A 23,526-nucleotide genomic window follows, 5' to 3' on the forward strand; every position below is an offset into this window, starting at 1 on the left:
CAACCTCTCTGATCCTCAACTCATCTGTACATCACCATAAGGATGGGAGCAAGGAGAGGAAAGGAAGCAAATTGATTGTGCCCTATGTCTGCTTACAACTTTTAAAGGATTAAGTCCAGTCTTCTGTGTAGAGCTGTCAAGGCTCTTCACAAGCTGGTCCACCTTCCAGCCTCCCCACTGGCCCCTGCAGTGCGCTCTGTGCTCCAGCCTCCGACTCTGCTGATCTAGTTCCAGCGCACGTGCTTCCTCCTGCATCTCAGCCTCTGTCCATGCTGTGTGTTCTGCTGGAACCTCATCCCTTCCACCCCACCCTTCCCATACTTTAAGGTTCAACCTAAACCTGATCCTGTAGCCCCTTTTTACTTCTACCCAGGCAGTCTTCCTCCCTCTGTGTTTGCAAAGCACTCTATGTATCTCATCTTATTTTTCTTCTTTTTTTTTTTTTTTTTAATTTGAGACGGAGTTTCACTCTTGTTACCCAGGCTGGAGTGCAATGGCGCGATCTCCGCTCACCGCAACCTCCGCCTCCTGGGTTCAAGCAATTCTCCTGCCTCAGCCTCCCGAGTAACTGGGACTACAGGCACGCGCCACCATGCCCAGCTAATTTTTGTATTTTTAGTAGAGACCGGGTTTCACCATGTTGACCAGGATGGTCTCGATCTCTTGACCTCGTGACCTCCCGCCTCGGCCTCCCAAAGTACTGGGATTATAGGCGTGAGCCACCGAGGGCTTTTAACAATTCTTAACAAATTTAGTGTTTTCCCGCCATCCCCAGAAGTTAGCTCTTAAATGGCCACTGCTGCAGCAGTGGCACGATCTCGATCTCGGCTCCAGCAATCTTCCTATCTCAGGTCTCCTGAGTAGGACAAGCACCCGCCACCACACGCGGCTAGGCTATTAAGTGCTTTTTGTGTCTTTCTCCCTCCCTCCCTCCGCTCCCCTCTGCTCCCCTCCCCTCCCCTCCCCTCGCCCCTCCCCTTCCCGTCTCTCTTTCTTCTTTTTCTCTTTTCGTGTTTTGAGATGGAGTCTCGTCTTTCGCCCAGGCTGGAGTGCAGTGGCGCTATCTTGCTCAGCTCACTACAACCGCCACCTGCCAAGTACAAGCGATTCTCCTGCCTCAGCCTCCGAGTAGCTGGGACTACAGGCGCATGCCACCACACCCAGCGAATTTTTTTGTTTATTCAGTAGAGACCGGTTTCACCACGTTAGCCAGATGATCTCGATCTCCTGAGTTCGTAATCCACCAGCTTCCGCCTCCCAAAGTGCTGGGATTACAGACGTAAGCCACCATGCCCAGCCTCCTTTTCTTTCTTTCTCTTCCTTTTTCCTTTTTTCGTAGAGGTTTTAACATGTTCTCAGGCTGGTCTCCAACTCTTGGGCTCAGATGATCCGCCCAGCCTGCTAAAGTGCTAGGATTACAGGTGTGATCCATCGCGCCTGGGTAGCTCCTGCTTTTTGCCACAGTATTCACGGGAATTTGTAGGATTTCTGTGCTGGGGAAACGTATACTCAGCTAACAGAGCCAGGTAGAAGTTGTATTCAGAACTAGTGGTTTTCTTTGGAATAAAAGCAGTGCTTTTTGGGGCTGTTAGTGTCCTCCTTTTGTTGTAGACATAACACCCTTTCTTTGTGTAGGGGAAGGACTTTGACTGTGCACTGGTGCTCCTGTGCAGGGCATGGAGGCCTGCAGATCAGAACCGCAGTCTCCCCTATGTCTTCGTGGAATACCCTATTTTCCCTGGAATATAAGATGGGAGTTCTTGTGAGAAGATTTCTACAAGTAAGAAAACAAATTTCCATTCAGTTTTTATTCAAAAATTTAAAATTATCATAACTGAGTTCAGCCTCTCAGATGACAAATGTCTTTTGCATTGAGATCCCGGAACTGCCGCTTGCCTCCGCAGGTGCAGGTGTAGCCCTCGCTGCCCTCCACACTTTCTCCACAAGAGGGAGACAGTGTTCCGCAGGACCACAGCACTCGCTGCGTTCCAGGGCCAAAAATCGCGGAGCGAGTTGCCCTGTCCTGGGTTCACCAAGCAACTGTCCTGGCTGTCCTGGCTGCACCTTGCCCTGTCCTGGCTGCACCGCGCAACTGACCTAGAAATGACCTTTTCTGGGAGCAAAGGGGTGAGATAGTCGCCAGAGCTGAGGCCTGTGCACTGGACCAGGTTGACCCATGGGAGGGGAGGTCTCCAGAGTCAGAGGGGGGCCGAGCACTGAGACCTCACTATCCTCAATCTCCAGAAGGACTCAGAGAGATGCAGAAACTGAGACAGGCTTCCTTTTTCAAGGAAAGAGGAAACTCTCTAGGAAGGTCCAGGGGCTCTGAACCAAAATCCAGATCTTTTTTTTTAAAACCTGCAGCCTTTTGTTTTTGTTTGAGAAGGTATCTCGGTCTGTTGCCCAGGCTGGAGTGCAGTGGCACAATTTCGGCTCATTACAACCTCCATTTCCCAGGTTCAAGCAATAGTCCTGCTTCAGCCTCCCTAGTAGCTGGGATTAGAGGTGCCCACCAAGAAGTCTGGCTAATTTTTGTGTTTTTATTAGAGACAGGGTTTCACCATGTTGGTCAGGCTGGTCTCAAACTCCTGATCTCAAGTGATCCACCCACAGCCTCCCAAAGTCCTGGGATTATGGTGTGAGCCGCTGCATCCAGCCCACACCTGCAGCTTCATCCCTTTTAGTTGATGCAGCTTTGTCATTCCCTGTGCTCAGGCCACAAGGCAGTTCTGTAGGGTGGTCGTTCTTTGACCCCATACATCCTGTTCAGGAAACCATTTGGTTTTCTATTTGGTTAACTGCAGACTGCGATCTGTACAATCTCTCTCGGTCTGAAACCAATAAAATGTAGATTTTTTGGTAAACATAGAAAGCTTCTGATCTTAAAGCTTGAAACTTAATATTTGTTTTATTTGAGTTCCTTCAGGCCCCTCAAGCTATCAAAGAACTGAAAGTCATCCAGACAGTGAGATGCTGGACCCTCATTCACCATGATTGCTTCCTTGCCCTCCTAGTTCTGGTTTTCTTACACGTTGTTACATTTCTTCCCTGAGATCTAAACGTCTGACCTTGGTTGGTCAGGGAGATGTATTTGAGACTGAGTTCTCATCTCCCCGCTGCAGCACCCTATTCAAATCCTTTCTTGGGAGTAATCATCTCAGTGACTGGCTTTCTTTGCTGCAAGCAGCAAGAATCCCAGGTGTTTGAATTTTGGCAAAGGATTCTCCTGATAAAGGTGGGATAGATTCAACTGACCAACCTGGAAAAGATCAGACATTTGAAAGCCTTAATCTCGGGGCTGGAGTTTGGGCTGCCCTTGAGCCTTTTCTTTGGGTCTCCCAGTCAAAATCTACCTCTGCCAGGCCTGCCTTCAGGGCCCAGGGGGGAGGGCCAGGTCCTCCCTAGGGGCTTCTCCCGCTGGGTCAGCAGCCACCTTTCCTTTCCCTGTGACTTGAAGAGAAGCTTCAGGGGGAAGCTTCAATCTGCGAAGAGCCTGGGAGGCACAGGTGCGCGGTTGCTCTGTGGTTCCCACCGCATCCTCAGCCCTCCTTGGTCCTCTGGCTGTCTGTGGTGGGCAGTAACGTTCTGGTTGAGCTTGGGCTCAGAAGACACCCAGGCAGGAAGGGACCTGTTGGGAAGGGCACCGCCCCCTTAGGTCCTGGGCGGGAGGGATCTGAAAAAGGTTTTGGAGAAAAGAGTTGGAAGTAGATCAAAGAGAAAGAAAGAAATTCTAGGAGATTTCCTATCTGAAGGCACCTTGAAAAGGAAGTCCGCCTCCTCTGGGCTGGGTTCTCCCATCACAGGTGAACTGAGTTCCACTCTGCACTGGAGACCAAAGCAGATAACTTTGTGCTGACTCCTAGTGAGGAAGTCAGGCTTGGTCCTCCCCTGATTAGTGCTTGCTTCTGTAGCTCTTGATTGTCTCTCCTGGATTTTCCATGGATTCCAGGGATGCAACTGGGAAATATATTTATTTTTTTCTTTTTTTGAGATGGAGGCTGGAGTGCAATGGTGCGATTTCGGCTCACTGCTACCTCTGCCTCCTGGGTTCAAGCAATTCTCTTGCTCAGCCTCCCGAGTAGCTGAGACTACAGGCATGTGCCACCATCCCTGGCTATTTTTTGTTTTGTTTTGTTTTAGAGATAGGGTTTCTTCATGTTGGTCAGTCTGGTGTCGAACTCCTGACCTCAGGTGATCTGCCCGGCTTGGCCTCCCAAAGTGCTGGGATACCAGGCCTGGCTGAGAAATTCATTTTTAATGCACTTAATTGAAGTAAGAGTATTTTGAAATCTTTTAGCAAAGAAAATGATTTCTGACAAGTTTTACACTGAAGACATTCAGGTGTGAGGAAAACGCAAAAACCTACCTTGGCCAGGGAAAGCAGATGCAGTTGAGAATGTCTCACAAACACAGAGCGCAAGTCAGCAGGTAGGTCTGACCCTCAGGGTGGGCGCATTTTACTTTAAGCGATCGCTGCAGAACTTAAGATGAATCTAGGACTTATATATACATACCTAGGGTAGAGACGGGGTCTTGATATCTTGCCCAAGCTGGTCTCCAACTCTGGGCCTCAAGCCATCCTCCACCTCCCCTTCCCAAAGTGCTGGGATTACAGGCATGAGCCACCTCACCCAGGGCCTTTTGGTATTTTAATATTTTTAATTTAAAGACAATCCAAAAATACAACAAGTACAAGAAGCCCATTTTATGCCAGTTTTACAAAGGCAAAAAAGATGATATATCGATGACAAAGTGTCAGAGTGGCGACATCCTAAAGCAGTGAAGGAAAGTTTCCCTGGAATTCTATGCCAAATTGGAAACGTTTTCAAAATGTGACTGAAATAAGGACATTTAAAGACATGGCAAAAAAGGCCAGGTGCGTGGCTCACGCCTGTATTCCCAGCACTTTGGGAGGCTGACGTGAGCGGATCACAAGGTCAAGAGATCCAGACCATCCTGGCCAATATGGTGAAATACCATCTCTACTAAAAATACAAAAATTAGCCGTGTGTGGTGGCGTGTGCCTGTAGTCCCAGCTACTCGGGAGGCTGAGGTGGAAGAATTGCTTGAACCCAGGAGGCAGAGGTTGCAGTGAGCCGAGATTGCGCCATTGCACTCCAGCCTGGGTAACAAGAGCGAAACTCCGTCTCAAAAAAAAAAAAAAAAAAAAGGCTAGGCTCGATGGCTCAAGCCTGTAATCCCAGCACTTTGGGAAGCTGAGGCAGGTGGATCATGAGGTCAAGAGATTGAGACCATCCTGGTCAACATGGTGAAACCCCATCTCTACTAAAAATACAAAAAATTAGCTGGGCACGGTGGCGCTTGCCTGTAATCCCAGCTACTCAGGAGGCTGAGGCAGGAGAATTGCCTGAACCCAGGAGGCAGAGGTTGCGGTGAGCCAAGATCACCCCATTGCACTCCAGCCTGGGTAACAAGAGTGAAACTCCATCTCAAAAAAAAGAAAAAAACCCAAAAAACCAGAATTCAGCGCAGAGCGAAATCGTGGCTGTGGCGGATCAAGGTGGTGATAGTGCGGCCTTGGGCTCTGGTGTCTCCCAGTCTGCTGAAGCCCAGAGGCCGTCACCATGGACTTCTAGCATCGCCCTGGGGGCAAGACTGGGAGGGGAGGGCGTGACTTCCTCCAAGAGCAATGGTGACTGCAGGGAGCGCCTCCGGCAGCTGGCCCTGGAGACCATCGACATCAACAAGGACCCATATTTTATGAAAAACCACCTGGGCTCCTATGAATGCAAGCTCTGCCTGACGTTTCACGACGAGGGGAGCTACCTGGCACATACCCAGGGGAAGAAGCACAAGACCAACTTGGCCCAGCAAGCGGCCAAGGATGCCAAGGAGGCCCCTGCCCAGCCTGCGCCTGAGAAGGTCAAGGTGGAGGTGAAGAAGTTTGTGAAGATCGGCCACCCGGGCTACAAAGTGGCCAAGCAGAGGGACTCAGAGATGGGCCAGCAGAGCCTCCTCTTCCAGATCGACTACGCTGAGATCGCCGAGGGCATCATGCTGCGCCACCGCTTCACGTCTGCTTACGAGCCACAGCTCCAGCCCCCGGACTGGCTCTGGCAGTACCTGCTGATGGCTGCCAAGACCTATGAGACCATCACCTTCAAGGTGCTGAGCAGAGAGATCGACAAGGCAGAGGACAAGTTCTGGACTCACTGGAACCGGGAGACCAAGCAGTTCTTTCTCCAGTTCCACTTTAAGATGCAGAAGCCCCCGGCTCCACCCACCCTCCCCACCGGGCCCCCTGGGGTGAAGCGGCCTCCACCCCCACTGATGACCAGTCTGCCCCCTCGGCCACCGCTGCCCGAGTCTTTACCACCGCCCCCACCAGGAGGCCTGCCTCTGCCACCCATGCCCCCCCATGAGGCCTGCACCCTCAGGGCCCCCAGGACCACCCCAGCTGCCCCCACCAGCTCCACGGGTTCACCCACTGGCCCCAGTGGTGCACCCTGCCACATCTGGGGTCCATCCCCCAGCTCCTGGGGTTCACCCCCCAGCTCCTGGTGTCCATCCCCCAGCCCCTGTGGTCCACCCACCAACCTCTGGGGTCCATCCCCCAGCTCCTGGAGTTCACACTCCAGCCCCTGGGGTTCACCCACCAGCCCCTGGAGTCCACCCACCAGCCCCGGGGGTCCACCCTCCCCCATCAGCAGCAGTTCACCCCAGGTCCCAGGGTTGCACCCAGCAGCCCCGGCTGTTCACCCTCAGGCCCTGGGGATGCACCCACCAGCCCCAGGGATGCACACTCAGGCCCCAGGGGTCCACCCCAACCTCCCAGGGTCCATCCATCAGCTCCTGGGGTCCACCCTCAACCTCCTAAAGTTCACCCCTCAAATCCTGGGGTACACCCAACTCCCATGCCCCCAATGCTGAGGCCCCCGCTCCCCTCCGAAGGCCCAGGGAACATATCTCCCCCTCCCCCAGCCCGCTGAGAAGCTGCTCCCTTCCCAGCAAGCCCAGCCCAGGTGCTCCTGCCTTTCCCAGGGAGGGAAGGCTGCTCTTTGTACTGTCCTAGCTCATTAAATGGCCTCCACCAGCCCTGGAAAACAAACAAAAACAAAACAGAATTCACCAAACCACACCACAAAAGATGTTAAAGGAGTCCTCAGGCCTAAAGATGGGGACACCAGGCAGAAACGTGGACCCACACAAGGCAATGGAGATGACTGAAAGTCGCTAAAGACAGGGACACCAGGCAGAAATCCGGACCCTTGCAGGGCAATGGAGATGACTGAAAGTCGCTAAAGACAGTGACACCAGGCAGAAACCTGGACCATACAAGGCAGTGGAGATGACTGAAAGTCGCTAAAGACAGGGACACCAGGAAGAAACCTGGACCCGTGCAGGGCAATGGAGATGACTGAAAGTCACTAAAGACAGGGACACCAGGCAGAAACCTGGACCATACAAGGCAATGGAGATGACTGAAAGTCGCTAAAGACAGGGACACCAGGCAGAAACCTGGACCATACAAGGCAATGGAGATGACTGAAAGTTGCTAAAGACAGGGACACCAGGCAGAAACCTGGAGCCATGTGGGGCAATGGAGATGGCTGAAAGTCGCTAAAGACAGGGACACCAGGCAGAAATCCGGACCCTTGCAGGGCAATGGAGATGACTGAAAGTCGCTAAAGACAGTGACACCAGGCAGAAACCTGGACCATACAAGGCAGTGGAGATGACTGAAAGTCGCTAAAGACAGGGACACCAGGAAGAAACCTGGACCCGTGCAGGGCAATGGAGATGACTGAAAGTCACTAAAGACAGGGACACCAGGCAGAAACCTGGACCATACAAGGCAATGGAGATGACTGAAAGTCGCTAAAGACAGGGACACCAGGCAGAAACCTGGAGCCATGCGGGGCAATGGAGATGGCTGAAAGTCGCTAAAGACAGGGACACCAGGCAGAAACCTGGACCCACACAAGGCAATGGAGATGACTGAAAGTCACTATACATGTAAATATATTATTTTCTTATTATTTAAATATTTTTTAAAATTTGACAGATTAAATAAAAGCAAGAATAAGGAATTCTGGGGTTTATAACATGTCTAAAATCAAATTACATGACAACACTAGCATAAAGGCCAGAAGGGGAGGTACAATGTCACTGGATGGCAGACTGATCAAGATGTAGTCTAGAAACCCTAAAGCCATCACTGACATACGAAAGAAAGAATTATAGCTAATGAGCCAAAAATAATTCCAAAAAATGGAAGGATATAAAAACCATGTAATTATTGGGCACTGTGGCTCACGCCTGTAATCCCAGCACTTTGAGAGGCCAGGGCACACAGATCACTTGAGGTCAGGAGTTTGAGACCAGCCTGGCCAACATGGTAAAACCCCATCTCTACTAAAAATACAACCATTAGCTGGGTGTGGTGGCTTGAGCCTGTCATGTCAGCTACTCAGGAGGCTGAAGCAGGAGAATCACTTGAAGCTGGGAGGCAAAGGTTGCACTGAGTTGAGATCACGCCACTGCACTCCAGCCTGTGACTCCAGGTCACAGAGCGAGACTGTCTCAAAAATAAATAAATAAATAAATATACAAAAACCATGCAGGCTGGGCATGGTGGCTCATGCCTGTAATTCCAGGACTTTGGGAGGCCAAGGCAGGTGGATCACGAGGTCAGGAGTTCAAGACCAGCCTAGCCAAGATGGTGTAACCCCGTCTGTACTAAAACTACAGCAATTAGCCAAGTGTGGTGGCAGGTGCCTGTAATCCCAGCTACTTGGGAGGCTGAGGCAGGGAATTGCTTGAACCTGGGAGGCAGAGGTTGCAGTGAGCTGAGATTGCACCACTGCACACTCCAGCCTCAGCAACAGAGTGAGATTCCTTTTCAAAATAAAACAAATGAACAAACAACAACAACAAAAACCCAGGTAATCACTCTGCTGGAACAACTGCTCTCCAGGCCTCTATCCTATAGAAATACACAGTGGCCAATGAGAAGTGTACAGAATGATGACTGCAGCATTGTTTGTAATCACAAGCTAGTAGAACCAACGTCATTTCAAAGATACATGAAAAGGGTTTTATTTATTTAACAAACACAAGCAATTGAACAAACAATGGCAGCATGTCCTTTGCCTAAAGGAACGCAGAGGGCCAGGGTAATGCTACTCCCGCCTGGGTTTCAGGCTTCCCAGATGCCAAGTTTCGGCCCAGTTCTTCTGGAGGATCTTATTCTTGGGAGCTACGGGTTCTATTTCCGTTTTTCCTTCAATTCCCCCTCATTCTGCTACAATAAAAAAACAATTCTCTGCCAGGTGGGGTGGCTCAACCTGTAATCCCAGCACTTTGGGAGGCTGAGGTGGGCAGTCAGGAGTTCGAGACCAGCCTGGCCAACGTGGTAAAACCCCATTTCTACTAAAAATACAAAAGTTAGCTGGGCGTGGTGGCGGGCGCCTATAATCCCAGCTACGCAGGAGGCTGAGGCAGGAGAATCCCTTGAACCCAGGAGGCGGAGGTTGCAGTGAGATCATGCCACTGCACTTCAGTCTGGCCGACAGTGCAAGACTCCCTCTCAAAACAAAAACAAAAACAAAAAACAAAGACCAAAAGCCAGCAAAACAAAACAATTCTTCTCCCGCTTGTGCCTCTGCACGAACCTTTTAGGAGGTGCAGATGTCTGGTCCACCCCTCCCCAGCTTCTTTCCCCACTTTTCTCTTTCCCCGCTCTGCCCTCCCACCCCAGCTGAGCCCCGGTGGCTCCACCGCGCAGAAGATGCACTGGATGCCCTGCTCCTTCCCACCCGACGGGGTGCCGAGAAGTCAACCTGAATAAATGCTTTGCAAAAAGAACTTCCCCTTGGAAAAATCTGTCTTGATTTTCATTCTCAGGGCTCTTCAAAGGACTAAAAGCTAAAGGCGACGAATTCATTCAACAAGCCCCAGTCGTGTGCCCTGCTGAGCGTTGGACCCTGCTCCCCGTGAGCGACCCTCACCTCATCCTTGCCCTGGTGGAGGCCCGGAGCCAGACACAGGATCGTAAGATGGCAGTGGAAGCTCCGCAGTGGCCCTGAAAGTGACTGGGCAGGGTGGGAACAGGCTCCCTCACTTGGTGAAGGTGGTGCAAAGAACTCGAAGAGTCATTCCTGGAGCCCACCGGGCGTTCAGCTTCCCTTGGGTCCCCAGGTGGCTTGGGTCGCTGATGGGGGCGATTCCAGGGGCTGCTGAAGCAGGCCAGGGGCAGAGCGAGCAAAGGCCGTTCGGCTGTCCTTCAGGCTCCAGAATCTCCCAGCGTGGGTGTCCTACATGACCAACGCGACTCACCGCTTTCTAATCTCTCCGATTTCCCCAGACCTTGTACAGTCGTCCGTGCTGTCGGGCAAGACTTGAGGCTGAAAGGAATGAGAATTTGGTGAGTGTGCCCTGCCTATAGTACCCAGTGGAGTTGCTCATAATCGTCTCTGCGGCGCAATTGGTTAGTGCGTTGGGCTGTTAACCGAAAGGTCGGTGGTTCGAGCCCACCCAGGAACACCTGCTCTAGCTTTTAAAGCACTCCTGTATTATCGATCACTAGAGAATCTTCCCCGTTTGCTCCCATAGTCCTAAGTCGGAAAGATTGGCGGTTCCAGGCCGGCCTGGTATGCCCATGGCAGGGAGGGTTTTCTCTTCCCAGGGTTCTAGTTACAGTTAACAGGGATCCTTGTCAAGGTGTGGCCCCCACCTCGCCATGTCCAATTCTGCTAGAGCACCTCCCAAAAAGTCAGGTTGTCTTGTGCCTGTAAACAAGAAACAGAGACCAAAGGAGTCACCTCTGATGCGATAAAACCCTCATGCTGCCCCTTATAGGCTTGGAAGGATTATATACCAGCTTAATGTTTTCATTTTTAATAGGAGGCCTAGAGAGGTGTCCTATCCCCAGGATGTGCCTGGATTTACTGATTGCTCTATCAATAATGTGACCAGTGGAATCATTCATCATCATGCTAATCGCCTCCATCATTTTTGAAAACAACATTTTTTGGCCTCAGTTTGTGCATGATTTATTTAACCCTTTTCAAAATGTGTTTGAAATGAGGTTGGCTTCTTAGTTTGAGGATTACAAAGAATCCCGAAATCGTCATTCTTTTACACACATCTGTGGCCACTGATATTTCTATAGTGTAGAGAACTGGATGTGCCCCTGCCATATTACATTTAGTTTTTGTGACAGGGTCTCATTCTGTCTCTCAGGCTGAAGCGTAGTGACCCAATCACATCTCCCTGCAGCCTTGACTTCCCAGGCTCAAGCGATCCTCGTGTCTCTCGGCCTTCCCAGCAGCTGGGATTACAGGCATGGGCCATGATGCCCTGCTAACTTTTGTATGTTTTGTAGAGAAGGAATTTCACCATGTTGCACAAGCTGGTCTCCAAACTCCTGGGCTCAAACAGCTGTGAGGCCTCTCAAAGTGTCAGGATTTACAGGCATGAGTCACTGCATCCGGCCTTATATAATGCCTCAAACTTCAGCACTTTTAGCAAATTTATCTTCTGTGGGAGAGGCACCTTTATGTGATTTCAAGAAGAAGGAAAAGTAAATCACAGAGATAGAAATCAGAAGGGTGGGGCTGGGCGTGGTGGCTCAAGCCTTTAATCCCAGCACTTTGTGAGGCCAAGGTGGGTGAATAGAGACCATCCTGGTCAACATGGCGAAAATGCGCCTCTACTAAAAATACAAAAAATTAGCTGGGCATGGTGGCGCGTGCCTGTAATCCCAGCTACTTGGGAGGCTGAGGCAGGAGACTTGCCTGAACCCAGGAGGTGGAAGTTGCGGTGAGCCGAGATCGTGCCATTGCACTCCGGCCTGAGTAACGAGTGAAACTCCGTCTCAAAAAAAAAAAAAAAAGAAGAGAGAGATGGTATGAGGTGGATAACCTTGCAGGATTATATAAATTAAGCTATGGACAAACAACAAGATACTTACAGATTCGAGTCACTGCTGTGAAAAATCATAAGGCAATGTGTTGCATCAGAGAATAATTGGTGTGTGTGTGTGTGTGTGTGTGTGTGTGTGTGTGTGTATCATGCCTCTTTAGATTGGGAAAGATATGAAGGATGGAAAGAATACAGGCAGGTGAAGACCCCTAGAAACAGCATTTCGACAAAGATTGAAGGGTTGACTGGGTGAAGTAACTCACAGGAGAAGTTTGGAGAGGAAGAAGACCAGGCCAGAGCCTTGAAGCACCTCAGCATTCATTGTGTCAGCAGTGAGTGAAGCCAGCCAAGGAGCCCAGTGAAAATCATCCTCAAGAGACAGCTCATTGTTGGCAGCTGCCGGGAGCTCCTACCGAGCTGTGAGAGCAGCGGAGGGGAAATAAAAGGGAACAGCTCCGAATCTGCCCCAGCAGCCACTGCCAGACCTCAGTGCCGACATCGAAGAGCCCGGCACGCCAGGAAGGCTCCCTTTATGTGCTGCTGAGCCGATCCTGGACCCGACGATCCCACCCTCGGTCTTGGGGGCAGAAATCGCAAAAACGGAAGGACTGGAAATGGCAGACCATATGATGGCCATGAACCACGGGCGCTTCCCAGACGATACCAATGGGCTGCACCACTACCCTACCCACCTCACGGGCATGGGGCAGTTTCCAGGCCCCCATCACCAGCAGCAGCAGCGTCCCCAGTGTGCCTTCAACACCCTAATGGGCGATCACATAGCACAGGCAACATGAATGCCAAGAGCGGCATCAGGCACGCCATGGGGCCGGGGACTGTGAACGGAGGGCAGCCCCCGAGCGCACTGGACCCCGTGGCCAGGTTTAACAACTCCCAGTTCATGATCTCCCCGGTGGCCCGCCAGGGAGGCTCCCTGCCGGCCAGCATGCAGCTGCAGAGGCTCAATGGCCAGTGTTTCAACCATCACCCCTGATCCCCGCAGCCACTGCATGCCAGATTTGCACCCTGCTGCAGGCCACCAGATGAAAGGGACAAACCAGCACTCTCGAGATTGCAACCCCAGCAGTCGGCGGCTTGGTCGGCAGCAGCACCCCAGAGGCTTGGGCGGTAGCAGCACCCCGGCGGCCTAGGCGGCGGCACGGGTGGCGGCGCGGTCAGCAGTAGCACCCCGGCGGCTCAGGGTGCTGCTCAGGCGGCAGCAGCACCCCGGCAGCTGGGGCGGCGGCTGGGGTGGTGACAGCACCCCGGCGGCTTGGGCGGCAGCAGTAACCTGGCGGCTTGGGCGGCAGCGGCACCCCAGCGGCGGCTCGGGAGGCAGCAGCGCCCCACGGCTGGGGTGGCAGCTCGGGCGGCGGCGCAGGCAACATCAACGACCCGGCGGCTCAGGCGGCTGCGCGGGCAGTGGCAGCAGCGGCGGCAGCAGCACCCCCAGAGGCAGCAGAACCCCGGCGGTGGAGGCTCACGCGGCGGCAGCTCAGGCGGTGGCTGGCGCGATGGTGCGGGCAGCAACAGCGGCGGCGGCAGCAGCGCCCCGGCGGCTCGGTCAGCGGCTCAGGAGGCAGCAGCACCCCCAGCGGCTCGGGCAGCTGCACAGGCAGCAGCAACAGCAGCAGCAGCAGGACCCCCGGCGGTTCAGGCAGCGGCTCCGGAGGCAGCAGCACCCCCGGCGGTTCAGGCGGTGGCTCAGGCAACAGCACCACCCTGGCGGCTCAGGCGGCGGCGCGGGCAGCAGCAACAGCGGTGGCAGTAGCACCCGCGGTGGCTCAGGCGGTGGCGCTGGCAGCACCAACCTTTGCAGCAGCAGTACCCCCAGCGGCTCAGGCGGCAGCAGCGCCCCCGGTGTCGGATCAGGCGGCGGCTCGCGCGGTGGCGCTGGCAGCAACAGTGGTGGCAGCAGCGCCAGGGCGGCTTGGGCTGCAGCAGCACCCCCGGGGGCTCCGGCGGCAGCACGGGAGGCAGCAGCACCCCGGCGGCACAGGCAGTGGCAACAGCGGCGGCAGCAGCACCCCCCTGCGGCTCAAGCGGCGGCTCATGTGGCAGCAGCACCCACAGAGGCTCCGGCGGCGGCAGCAGCACCCAGGGCGTCTGGCGGTGGCGTGGGCAGCAGCAACAGCAGTGGCAGCAGCACCCCAGCGGCTCGGGCGGCGGCTCAGGCGGCAGCAGCACCTTGGCGGCTTGGGCGACAGTTCACGCGGCGGCGGCTCAGGCGGCGGCTGGCGCGATGGCGCGGGCAGCAACAGCGGCGGCGGCGGCAGCAGCGCCCCGGCGGCTCAGGCAGCGGCTCAGCTCGAGCGGCGGCACAGGCAGCAGCAACAGCAGCGGACCCCCGGCGGTTCAGGCGGCAGCTAGGGCAGCAGCACAACCCCGGCGGCTCAGGCGGCGGTGCGGGCAGCAGCAACAGCGGTGGCAGCAGCACCCCCGGTGGCTCAGGCGGTGGCGCTGGCAGCATCAACATTTGGGGCAGCAGCATCCCGGGCAGCTCAGGCAGTGGCTTGCGGGCAGCAGCAACAACTGCGGCAGCAGCAACAGCGGTGGCAGCAGCACCCCGGCGGCTCGGGAGGCGGCTCAGGCGACAGCAGCACCTCCGCGACTCAGGCGGCGGCTCCCGCAGCGGCGCGGGCAGCAGCAGTGGCTGCAGCAGCAGCATTCTGGCTGCTCGGGCGGCAGCAACACCCACGGCGGCTCTGGCAGCAGCACGGGCAGAAGCAATAGCGGCGGCAGCAGCATCCCTGCAGCTCGGGCTGCGGCACCCCTGGCGGCTCGGGTGGCAGCAGTACTCTGGCGGCTCCGGCAGCGGCGCCAGCAGCAGCGACAGTGGCAGCGGCAGCTGCAGCAGCAACATGCCCGCCTCCGTGGCCCACGTCCCTGCTGCAATGCTGCCACCCAATGTCATAGACACTGATTTCATCCACGAAGTTCTTATGTCCTTGGTGATAGAAATGGGTTTGGACCGCATCAAGGATCTGCCCGAACTCTGGCTGGTGCAAAACGAGTTTGATTTTATGAAGGACTTCGTGAGCAAACAGCAGCCCAGCAGAGTGAGCTGTTGACTCCATGGAAACCCCGAGAAAGCAATCAAACCCCCAACTTCTTTGGTGTGAATTAAAAGAAACATTCCCTCAGACACAGTATCTCACTTTTCAGATCTTGAAAGGTTTGAAAACTTGGAAATAAAGTCAACTATAAACTTGTACAAATTGGTTTAAAAAAATTGCTGCCACTTTTTTCCCGTTTTTCTTTCGTTTTGCAGCCTTGACATTCACTTCCCTTATATAATTGAAATATCTAGCTAACTTGGTCTTTTTCGTCGTTTTTACTCCTTTCCCTCACTTTCTTCAGTGCTCAACTGTTAGATATTAATCTTGGCAAACTTCTTAATCTGGTGCATTTTGCAGATGGTTTCAAATGACTGAACTGCATTCAGATTTAGGAGTGAAAGGAAAAGTTGCATTAGTTGGTTGCATGAACTTTGAAGGGCAGCTAGTACTGCACCAACTCTGCCATCTCGCTTCATTTTTTAAACTATGCATTTGAGTACAGACTAAGTTTTTAAATATGCTAAACTGGAAGATTAAACAGATGCGAGCCAAACTGTTTTAAAAAAAAAAAAAAAAACAACTTCCTGATGGGAAAACAGTTCCTGATTTCTATTTTCAGTGTTCTTAAAAGGACTGAAAGCAAAAGGCGACGACGCATTCGTTTCACAAGTCCTAGCCGTGGGCCTTGGTGAGTGCCAGACCCTGCTCCTTGAGAGAAGACCCACCAGCAACCCTCACCACATCCCTGCCCTGGTGGAGCCCGGGATCGGGGCACAGGATCCGATGACCGCAGCGGCAGCTCTGCAGCGCCCCAAAAGCCACTGAGCAGTGTGGGCACAGGCTCCCGTACTAGGTGAACATGGAGCAAAGTATGGGAAGAGCCATCCCGGGAGCCTGCCGGGCGTTCAGCTTGGCTTGGGCCACCAGGCGGCTTGGGCAGGTTTTGGAGGGGGGTGTTTCCGGGAACGTCTGAAGCAGGCCAGGGGCAGGGTGGGTGAAGGCCATTTGACTGTCCTGGCTCCAGAATCTCCCAAAGCGCAGGTGTTCAGGTGACCCCAGCGACTCACCGGTCTCTAATCTCTCCGGTATTCCAAGGCCTCCTCAGTTATCCTGAGGAGAGAAGGTCTGGGGGTAGTTTGGTGAGTGCACCGTGCCTACAGCATCCTGTAGAAACTGTAGTCACGGTCTCTGTGGCCCAACTGGTTAGCGCGTTCAGCTGTTAACCGAAAGGTTGGTGGTTCGATCCCACCCAGGGATGCCTCATGTTGTGTTTTAACCCATTTCAGTCAACCAGGTTAACATACAATCAACTGGGTTAATCATGGGACATTAATCCTGAGACACACATGTCCTTTTCCCGACCTCCTTATGTCTGAGGCCGTGAGAAGGAGCAACTGCACCTTATACATGTCAAACTGAGGAATCCCAGAGACCTTAGATAGTAATTCACTTCTGGATAAAAATCTTTGCTGCCATGGAAGGCTTGGGTGAGTGAGGTGCCTCAAGTTTTTTATTTATAATCATAGGAGACCTATTACAGTAGCATCCTATCCCCACAATGTGCCTGGGTTTACTGATTGCTCTATCAATAATGTGACCAGTGGAGTCAGTCAGTCATCTTCATGCTGATCCTCACCATGGTTGGTGAAAACAGCATTTCTTCCTCAGTTTGTGTCATTTATTTAACCCTTTACAAATGTTTTTCAAGGCCGGTCTCAAAAATATAATCACTAAGGTCCCAGGGGATGACTTTCTTCTTCCCTTTCCTCTTGTCTTCATAAATCTTGGTTTTGATTTTATTTGAGGAAACCAATCTAATGCCAGTTTGCCCTCCTATACCTGCTATACCATGGTAAATTAGCATGCAGAGAACTGTCCCTGTATTATTCTTTGATAGATTTTGCAGGAGCCATGGCCATAACAATTAGCTCATCTGCGATGCATTGTGGGAGCCGACAGAACCCTGCACCCAGCAGGCACCGTGTGCGGACCTGGACCCTTAGAGCTATTGCCTCATGTTCCTTCAGTTCTATTGAATGTCATGATAGAAATTAAGCTATTTGGCTTTTACCCACTACTATGGCTATAGTGCAGTTTCTCTCTCTCTCTCTCTCTCTCACATCTCTGTCATTTTCACATCATGATTTTCTGCTATCTGTCTCATCAGTGTGTGTTTTTGGTTTTGATGTTATTGAGTAAACTTCTGGGATTGTTTTATGACTATATAAGGGTAGGTTTTAAATTCTTGTTGATGAAGATTTATATTATACCTAGTTTTTCCTTAGTATAAAAATGAAATTTACACAACAGCATTTTTTTTTTCTGAGATGGAGTTTTGCTCTTGTTGCCCAGGCTGGAGTGCAATAGCACAATCTCAACTCACCACAACCTCCACCTCCTGGGTTCAAGTGATTCTTCTACCTCAGCCTTCTGAGAACCTGGGATTACATGTATATGCCACCATGCCCAGCTAATTTTTTGTGTTTTTAGTAAAGATGCGGTTTCTCCATGTTGCCAGGCTGTTCTTTAACTTCCGATCTAAGGTGATCCACCAGCCTTGGCCTCCTAAGATGCTGGAAGTACAGGCGTGAGCCACTGTGCCTGGCCTAGCATATTTTGTAGAAGTTTATTGGCTGTATTATTCATTTTTCGTGTGTAATCAATGCAAGTAAATTTGCTTCCTTATAGGGTAGGCTTAACTCAATGAAGAACTGCCGAATATTAGAAGAGGCGGTGCACTGTTCACGGTTCTGTCATTAGAATGCTGGAAACTATAGGGACATGCAAGGAGTAACCTAACCACGTTTATGCAATGGTTTGACTTCCTGCAGGCAGTAGCTAATGAACACCAAATCACAGTGTTTTCATTTGTGGCATGTTAGAGAGAAACAGGACTTCCTGCAGTACAAGTGTCTATTAACTAGTCCCTGTGCCGTTAGCTTACAGAGCTCTCACTCCTGATCTGAACAACGCACCTGCTCCTGCTAAATCTTCAACATTCACACCAATCCGTGCCTTGTCTTCAGAACTTAAAGAAGATGACAATCAGAATGAACTGCTTTCATGAATCACGGAACCAGAAATTAAAATTATTCAATCCACTTAGGCCCAACAATCCCACATGCCCCTCTCTTCTGCCTCATGGCCCTACTCCTCTAGGCAGTAGAAATGGGCGCATGAGAATTTCAAGAAGTAAGTTTAGTTCAGAGATTTTTCTCTCCTTTACTTTTTCTTCTTCTTCTTCTTCTTCTTTTTTTTTTTTAAGAGAGACAGGGTTTTACCATATTGCCCAGGCTGGTTTCAAACTCCTGATGTCAAGCAATCTGATAAAAGAAACTTACATTTGTTTTAACAAAGTTTCTTCCTCAGGAGAGGACCCTCAGGACTCTCAAAAAGCATCATAGACCTGAAACTCAGCACAGCATCCATTGAGATGCCAGCCCCCTCATTCATCATGAGTGCTTCCTCACCCCTCCCTAGTTCCTCCTTTCCCACACACAGTTACGTTTCTTCCCTGCTACATAAACCCCTAACTTTAGTTGATCAGGGAGATCGATTTGAGACTGATCTCCCATATTCTCAGCTGTAGCACCTGATTAAACCTTCTTCCTCACAATACTCAATGTCTCAATGATGGGCTTTGTGTTGTGAAGCAGGACCTAGACGGAACCCCTGGGGTTTCATAAGCTATTCATGTACACGCTTAAAAACCACAATTAATGGGTCATGGCATATTGAGAAATTGGAGTAGTATCAACTTGGCCAAGTTCTCTGGAAGCACACTGTGCTTAAATGTCAGGGCCCTGCCTCCTGACCTCAACAGTTCTGGTTGATTTTGAGTCACAGCAGGTGAATATGGCCTGATGTGAGTGTTTTATAAAAATGCAAGGCCGGGCGCAGTGGCTCATGCCTATAATCCCAGCACTTTGGGAGGACGAGGCGGGTGGATCACGAGGTCAAGAGATCAAGACCATCCTGGTCAACAAGATGAAACCCTGTCTCTACTAAAAATACAAAAACTAGCGGGGCATGGTGGTATGCGCCTGTAGTCCCAGCTACTCCGGAGGCTGAGGCAGGAGAATTGCTTGAACCCAGAAGGTGGAGGTTTCGGTGAGTGGAGATTGCACGCCAGTCTGAGTAACAACAGCGAAGCTCTGTCTCAAAAAAAGAAAAAATGCCAACCATGGCTGATTGCTTTCTGTTTTAAATCCAACAAATCTCCATTTCTAGTGAGAAAATGTTGCCCAAACCAACCAAACATAGGAGTAAACAAAGAAGAAAATGAGAGATTTTGTTTCCCAATCCCACTGGATTGGTGCCAGCCATTACATATTACACGGAAGAAAGGGAAAGGCACCAAGGCAGTCCCAATTCCTGTTCTGACAACAATCTGGCCTCCTTGGGCAAAAGAAAAAGAGGGAAGGCAAAGAGCATATAACACTACTGTTTGCAGAAATGTCCTCTCGGTACAGGAAACTCGGGTAAACTGAGAGAGTGTGTGTGCCGTGAGGGAGGCCTCAACGGCTCTTCTCAGGCCCTAAGAATAGAGTGGATTTTGCCTCATTTTCTAATGTGCAAATGAAATGATAAAAGTTGATCACAGGAGAAGGCAGAGACAAAGAAGAGGGACGACTCCTCCCTCGCAGGTCCACCTTCCTTGAGTGTCGCATGAGGGATCAGAAGAAACGCCTTAACATAGGTGCGTGGGAACTATGGCTGCTAAATGTGACCTCCAGTAATGAGCCAGTGTGAGGTTCTGCACTAATATGAGCCTCCATGGTGTAATGGTGAGCTCTTTGGACTCTGAACACAGCAATCGGACTTCAAGTCTCAGGGGACCTTTCTGTATAATTACAATGATGTTGCTCTCTATTGCTCCCTAAATGGAATGTGGATTCCACTGAAATTCAGAGGCTCAGTGCTGCAGGTCTCCAATACTCTCCTTGGTGTTGAGGGTCACACAAACTGGGTTCTTACAGTGGTCTGGGCCACAGGAAAATTGCTGCAATTTCACAGATTCTCCAGGCTGCCAGCCACGTGCTACTGAAGACCCTTCCCCTCTCAGGGCAACCCTGGGCCTTCAGTTGAGAGGTCTCCTCTGCTAAAGAGGCTGCCACCCCTCAATCCCAAGCCCTGAGATTTCTTTTACTCATGTCATTGAACTGTTTCCCTGTGTCTCTTTGGAAGAAACAACCTATATAAGAAACTTCACTTCCAGATTTCCTAATTCCTTCATCCCTTTGGATGGTGCAGTTTTTAATCTCCTGTCTTCGGTCTAGTACTAATGTGCGGGTTTCATTTCATTTTCATGGGATCCCCTCCAATTGGGAACCAGTGGATTCCTGTCCTTGAGGTCTCTATGGACAGCGACTAGATGCTGCTTTTGTCCCAAATTCTGACACCTCTCTCCAGGGAATTGCCTTCCTTAGCCTCCTTAATCAGCCAGTATTTAGATTTCAGCCTGGGATCCCAGCCTCTGTGGAGACCATGGGTTCCCCATTCCAGGCCAGCTCTCTCACAGTGAACAGGCGAGGAGCTGAGCAGCTGGGAGGGGCAAGTCCAGGACCCTGGGCATCCTCCTCCTTCCTGCCCAGACTCTGCTCTGCTTCCTGCCCAGACTCAGGGAGACTTAGGACCAGATCAGATGGAAACTCTTTTGTTCTCTTCTAATCAACACAAAAAATTAGGCAATAGTTCTGGGAGACCTTCTTAGCCTGACAAATGTCGTGGCCAAATCTTTCCAGTTCTGAAACTGTCCAAGCTTACCAAGTGTTTTGAGTTTGGGAAAGGAGGGGAAAGAGCAGACAGGAGAAAAAAGACAAGGAGGGGGGGAGGAGAAAGGGTGTGTGAGGACCAGGATTCACCCTGACAGTTGAGTGACTGCTACCTGCCACCCAGGTTCCCACCGTGGCACCTTCCTGCAGGTGGTTTCCATCTCTTATTGGTGGCCTAAGAACTAGACTCTATAGAAAGGCCCCATCCTGTTTGTCTGGTGTGACTCCTGGCAAAGTTTCTTTTCATCATTTGGGGGATAGGATGGGGATGCATAGGTTTGCAAGTGACTAGGACCCAAGTCAGGACCTTGTGGTCCCCCACAGTTAAGTGACAAGTAGCCTCCTTCCCCCAACTCCCCCTGCAAGACAGTTGCTTGCAGGACAAGGCCTGGAGGAGCCCTGGGCGCCCAAAGCCACAAAAATGCCCAGGGATGAGTCCCAGCTAAAGATGCCTTGGCTCATCTGACTGAGCTTCCAGGGCACACAGGGCAGGGACTCTGGGGGTCTGGCCAGGAGACTGAGCAAGAGAACCAGGGAGGTTTTGCAGCAGGCTTCTGTACAGCACCGCAGACACTCTTCTTGGAGCCCCCACCCAGAGTCAGGTCATCCACCTCCTCTTCCTAAGAACCCTTCATACAGCGATTCTTTTTTTTTTTTTTTTTGAGATAAAGTTTAACTCCTGTTACCCAGGCTAGAGTGCAATGGCGCGATCTCGGCTCACCGCAACCTCCGCCTTCTGGGTTCAGGCAATTCTCCTGCCTCAGCCTCCCGAGTAGCTGGGACTACAGGCACACGCCACAATGCTCAGCTAATTTTTTGTATTTTTAGTAGAGATGGGGTTTCACCATGTTGACCAGGATGGTCTTGATCTCTTGACCTCATGATCCACCCGCTTCGGCCTCCCAAAGTGCTGGGATTACAGGTGTGAGCCACCGTGACCAGCGATTCTTTTACTAGAACCACAAGGTGATAGCACCTAGAATTCAGTGCCCTCATCTGGCCAACTATCTGCAGCTGCCAATGCCCAAGGCAGCCTCCCTCCCTACCAAGACCTGAACTCAGGACCTTACCTTAAGGAGAAGATGTCCTGTCATTTCTTTCCCATCAGAGCTGTTTGGACCAGACCCTATCTCTGGTGACCAGGACAGTCCCCTCACCTGTCTCCCAGGTTGGGGAGTGCAGATTCTCCTAAGCTCCCTGTAAGTACCTAACAGTCTCGTGTGGCTCCAGCTCACACAGGAATATCCACGGCCCATATTTCCAAAACCTCTCTTCCTCCCACTCTGATTCCATCCTCTACTGCATGTTCCCCTCACAGAGCAGACAGTTTTCTTCACATCCTCGGTTTGCCTGCCCATGCCCCAGACTGACCTTTCTTTTGTAGAACTGCCTCTCCCTCTTTGGACAGTGTCTTTCTGCTACTGCACATGAAGATGTCCCGCCCTCCCCTGCTCATGGAGAGAGTGCCTGATCTGAGCTGGGCCATCCTATCCAGTACTTACCTGGAATAGAAGACAGGCAGGGTGGCCAAAGACTACATGAATCTCTGAAGCTCATCCACTTGAGAGAGAGTCCCGGAAGATACTGGTCCTTCATTCCTGCTGTGTATATCCAATGTGACTGAGCTCTGAATAAAATGTACAAGTTATAATAATGTAGTAATTGACTCAGCAAACCAGGACACGAACATGTTAGAGGGTGAGGTGTTGAGAGGCATGTTTGGGGGTGGTGGTGATGAGCGAGTATTTGAAGGAGAGATAGGGCTTAACCTCAGAAAGCAAAGACTAATAATAGCTATTTAGAGATAAGGAGCTGAATAATTATGTACACATGGGGCCTGCTGTTTTACTAAACAAATTTTGAAGTATACATAACTTTGATGAAGTATCCTAAATAAAAAACATTTTGCCATATATTTTGTGTCTATATTTACATCCACATATATATTTCTATTCATCGTATTTTGAATATAAATTTGTACAGTCATGTTAATCCCTCTTTTTCTTTAAGGATTTGAGTTTGATGTCATGCATAACACGTGTCCCCACTGAATGACTACAGAAATGTTGGCAAAAAAAGCTCAGAGGAAATGGTAGGCAATACTACCCAGTTTTGGCCAGAAGAAGGAGATAGAAAGTATTCTCACAAAATGTTAACAATGTGACTTGTTATATCGTCTTTCTACAGTAATTTGGGCAGAAATTAGCAAAATCTGAAATGTATAAATACCTTGATCTGGCCATTCCATTTCCAGGTATCTGCGCAGAAGTAGACAGGGGATGCACGACAGATGTATGTGTCAGTCTGATCCCTGCAGCTGTGTTTGTAATAATACACATTGGAGCAATTTCACAGCCATCAGCTAGAGAAGGTTTGAAGAATGATCCACTTGTATCAAGAAGGATGTTTAAAAGATCAAAGCCTGATGGAAATGCTGGAGGCAATGGCACTGATAGGAGCTCATGTGTATTGAACAATTACTATGTGAGAGGCATTGGGCTCCACGCTTTTCCTGCACAGCTCATTTAAACATTGGGCAACCTGAGTATTCTGGTTTAGTGCATTTGACATAGAAATGGAGGCACAAAAAATTCATGTGTTTAACTTCAGACCCTGGCAGATTAGATTTCTCCCCCAAAGTCTGTGGCTTCACCAGAGGTGTGACTCAGGTTCTGCCATTCTCCATTTTAGAAATTTCCAGTGTTCCAAATATGAGCAGCTGAGGAAACAAACTCAAAACCTGAAACACCAAAATAAGGGAAGATGTTTGTTGGGGGGAGATTAAAAATGGAGTTTTTTGCCCCAAG

General features: G+C 51.0%; 1 long non-coding RNA gene and 1 pseudogene across 1 annotated transcript; both read left to right on the forward strand.

The window, feature by feature from the left end:
• Positions 1-1,038: 1,038 nt before the first annotated feature.
• On the forward strand, positions 1,039-3,813 carry LOC144579864 (uncharacterized). Its single transcript, XR_013528327.1, has 3 exons — positions 1,039-1,279; positions 1,636-1,780; positions 1,905-3,813. It is a non-coding gene; the product is annotated as an uncharacterized LOC144579864 (long non-coding RNA).
• Positions 3,814-5,508: 1,695 nt separating this feature from the next.
• Positions 5,509-6,950, forward strand: LOC144580049 (splicing factor 3A subunit 2 pseudogene; annotated as a pseudogene).
• Positions 6,951-23,526: the final 16,576 nt, after the last annotated feature.

This window comes from Callithrix jacchus, chromosome 17, assembly GCF_049354715.1.
Source record: "Callithrix jacchus isolate 240 chromosome 17, calJac240_pri, whole genome shotgun sequence".
Lineage (NCBI taxonomy): Eukaryota > Metazoa > Chordata > Mammalia > Primates > Cebidae > Callithrix > Callithrix jacchus.